A 4028-nucleotide genomic window follows, 5' to 3' on the forward strand; every position below is an offset into this window, starting at 1 on the left:
GGCGGCGCCGTCGGGGCTCGGCGCGGCGCGGGGCACTCGCTGGGCTCCCCGGCGCGATCTCCATGTACAGCTACATGTTTAAGGTCCGCTCGGGTTAATATATCGCGTCAGCGGCGGCGCGGGCCAATGTGCGGCGACCGGGGCGGGGCGGGCGGCGCCGGGCAATAAAAGTTTTTTTTTTTTTCCTTTTTTTTTTTTTTTTTTTTTGATGTCCGCCCTGCTAATTGCCCCGCTCCTCTCGCAGGATTGGCTGCTCCTCCGCACCCGTAATGCAATTAAAGCAAGGGGGGAGGTAAGGGGGAATTATCGTGGAGGCAGAGGTTAATGCAAGTGTTTAGCAGATGCTTTACTGTAAAATCTTCATTAAAAAAAAAAAAAAAAAGCCAACAAACTCATTAAAACTTAAATATCGGATAATCTCTCCGACCAGGTACTGTATGGCTCCGAGAACCGTGGTGGCAAAAGTCGGTGTAGCGGCTGGATAAGAGCCTCTGTGGCTCTTACAAAATGCCTTGTGCCGGTCCTGTAAGGGAGCAAATAAAACCCGTTTCAGAGGGCATTTTATCGATTGCCCCGTTGCGATAGGCATGGCCCAGAAACACGCCGCCTTGTGCCTTTATTGCTGGGTAATGTACACAAAGAGATCCCCGGTCACCGCTTTCCGTGGGGAGGGAGCCGGAGTTATCCTGCCTTGTCACCGAGCCTGCGGTGCCAGCTAAACAAGCCCCGGCCCTGCGGCTGTTGCCTTCGCAAAGCAGTGCGGAGCTCAGGGTTTGGCCAGGTCGTTGCTTTTCTTCCAGGACGAGTTGCTTTGAAATCATGACAATAAAACCAACTCTAAATGATTCTCTTCCAGCTCGCTGCCTGCATGTACGCACCTCGGCAAGAATTCATCCGAGTCACTTGTGCTCCTGAAATCACTTTCATGCTTGTTTAACTAGGCTGATTGGTAAGTAACCGAATATTTTTACAGCATGTTCAGAGCTTATTTTCTAGCTTTTATTAACAAATATATAAATATTTCTCTGCATTCCTACTGCTGCAATAATATATATAAAAGAAAGGCCAGCATCTGTGGAAAGCAGGTTTACTTATCGAAAGGGAATAGTTAAATGTTTGTTTAGCAGTCAGGCCAGGAGGAAATCTCCCGTAGATATTTAGGTGTTTGGTTTTGGTAATCGCGAAGAGGTTGCAGCAGGAAAAAATGGGTCTCCAGCTGTAATTCACGGGTATCCGGGAGGCGAGGCGAATTGTTGTCATCTTCAGATGGAGCCAAGTATCACCAGATAGCTGCGAAATATCAAATAGCCACCCTATGTGTCCCGGCTGGCTGCGAGGCCCCTTCGGCGTATATTACAATGCGATCCTACAATATAGGCAGTGTGGAAAACTGTGTCAACAGGAGCCGAGAGGCCATAAATTAGAGAAAGGGAGAGACAGAGCCGGAGGAGTCTGCAGAGGAGGCAGCAAGCACCGCAAGCGCGGGGCGTGCGGGCGCTCCGGGCGCCGCGCAGAGCCGCGCTGGGATCAAGCCCCGAAAAAGCTGCTCTGTGAGCGACCACATCGGCGCCCGGGCCGCCTCGAGGAGCCGCGGAGGGAGCGCGGAGCTTGCGCGGCCCCGGGGCGCGGGCCGAGGAGCATCCGCGCCCGCTGCACCTCGCCGCGGAGCGCGAGGCCACGGGCTGCGGGCTGGAGAGGGACTGATGTGCGGGATGGGGCACGCACGTACCTATGTGCGCGCCTGCATGTGCACACGTTGTGTCCTATACCGCACAAACTGGAGATGTCCGCTGCGGGGGACGTTTGTGCCTGGGTGTAAAGCTGAGTTTGGAAGTGAAAAACGCGCCCAGACGCAGAGCCTTTTTATATACCCATCTATAAGCACATGCACATGCTTGTACCGAAATGCCTGTTATTTGTCTTTCCTCCTTCTTTGTGTACGTGTTTGCTATCATGAGGAAATACCATATCTCCACAAGTGAATTTTTAGATTTTTTTTTTTTCTTTTACGAAGGCCATCCCCATACGGACTAAGCAGATCCCCGGAGCAGTGTATCCTGCCTCTCGGGGCGTGATGTTTGCGACGAGCAGCTTGGAAATCCACCGGCTTCCTGCTGCCGCTGGCCAGTTTTGCCTTGCTGCAGCATTTTCCTTGATGCCAAGAGGAAACGCGCAATATCAGGGCTGGAAAGGTATATTTGCTCTCAAAGAGGGCTATGTTTCTTTGCACTCTCCTTTATTTGTGTAGGAGCTTTCCGATATACTACAGACTGGACTGGAACTACAACAGTGTCTGCTGCGAACCACTGCAATGACTCCGATAACATCTCCAGTGATGAAGGAAACGGAAAACACAAAGCAGGGAAAAAGTAATAAAAGGTAGAGGAGATATCGATCAGAACGCCAGTCTCCAAAGCCAGCATCATCATTGCTTAATTATCTTTGGAGAGAGGGTCTCTAGATAAAGCACCCAGCAGGACCTTATATATAATTTTTCCTCCTATCCCCCCCCGCCCAACGCTTGTTTATGCAGTTTACCAAATGAATTTTAGAGCAAATGCAGCCCTGGTGTCCTCCCTCATCTTGCAACTGCTCGAGCTGCCCGACCAAGGGTAGGAGCCTTTGCTGTTCGATCAACGCGCTTGTAACCGCTGCAGTCCAAAACGGTTTTGAAAGAGCAGGCATAAGGTCTACTAAAAAAGCACGAACGTTTTACCTATGGCATGTTTATTGATTTGATCTGATTTGCTTTTTTTTTTTTTTTTTTTTTTTTTTTTTAATGTGCATCTTTATAGAGAAAAAAAGAGAGAGTGAAGAAGAAAAAAGACGTTCCTCTTCTGTCACTTATTTCCCTGCCAACATGGTTGCAAGTTAGGCGGGGATTTATCTACACTCTGCTGCCAGACATCACTTTCCTAACTTGCTGAAAATAAGAACTTTTGCCGGATACTGAACCGAGGTTATTTTTTCCCTTTTTTTTTTCTTTTTTTTTTTTTGCCTTTTTTGGGGGGAGCACTCTCGGCCCGTCCCCCTGTTCCTTGCCCCGCTGTCGCTGCGCTTACAGGACGAAATCCCGACGCGGAGGAGAGGCGCCGCTGCGCCCCCGGGCGCGGAGCGGGGCCGCGGAGCGTGGCAGGGCCCGCGGGACTCTCTCCCCTGGGCCCTTCCCCGCCGTGGCAGAGCGGGATGCGGACAACAAAACAAGAGCGTTTTGTCGCCCCCTTTTCTTCCCACCCTCCCGGGTCCTGTGCGATTTAGGCTAAATTACAAATTAAGCTGCTTCCTCGGCACGGGGCGAGAGGGTGCGGAGATGGGAAGCGGCCGCGGCCCTGGGTGGCCGGAGTCGCGGGGTCCCCGGGGGCTGCGGTCACAGTCGTGGGCCCGGCCGGTGGTCCCACTCTGATGCCCGGGCCCCTGGGCTGCTCGGACCCCTGGGCCGAGGGGGTCGGTGGGTCTCTCCGAGCCCCGCGGCCGCCCCCCGTCCGAGCAGTTGGTGTGGGGCACCCCGGATCCCATCGCCGCCTTTGCCTCCCACCGCATCGCCCACGCGCCCGCTGCGGACCCCGGGGAGCCGGGATGCACTTGGATTTATAGGGTGCATCATGTCACTGACCCGGGAGCACGTGTGCTAGAAGGGGACATAATTCTCAGGTGGAATTAGGAAAGTCCATGTCTGGTATCCTTGGGATGCGGCGGTGCGCATCCCCCGACCGGTACATAGGAGCTCAGAGAGAAACGCAAACCTTGAAGATTTTTTTTTAAGAGGTACCAGAGAAATATCATTTGAAGGTCAACTTGTCAGTGCGGGTTAATGAAAAGGACTCCTGCCTAACGGGCCTGCTCGCAGCGCCGGTTCCGCGCGCAGCCCTGGCTCCAACGCCGAGGGCAGAGGGCAGAACCGGGCCCGCCAGGCCCGCGATCACCGCTGCCATTGGAGGTGCAGGGTCCCTGGTTTACGTTACGATTATCGGTAATGAACTCCCACATATTTCAGGCATGATAATTTCGCGGCCGTCGTGTATACAAAA

The sequence above is a fragment of the Nothoprocta perdicaria genome, unplaced genomic scaffold, assembly GCF_003342845.1.
Source record: "Nothoprocta perdicaria isolate Ctin4 unplaced genomic scaffold, notPer1 scaffold_56, whole genome shotgun sequence".
Lineage (NCBI taxonomy): Eukaryota > Metazoa > Chordata > Aves > Tinamiformes > Tinamidae > Nothoprocta > Nothoprocta perdicaria.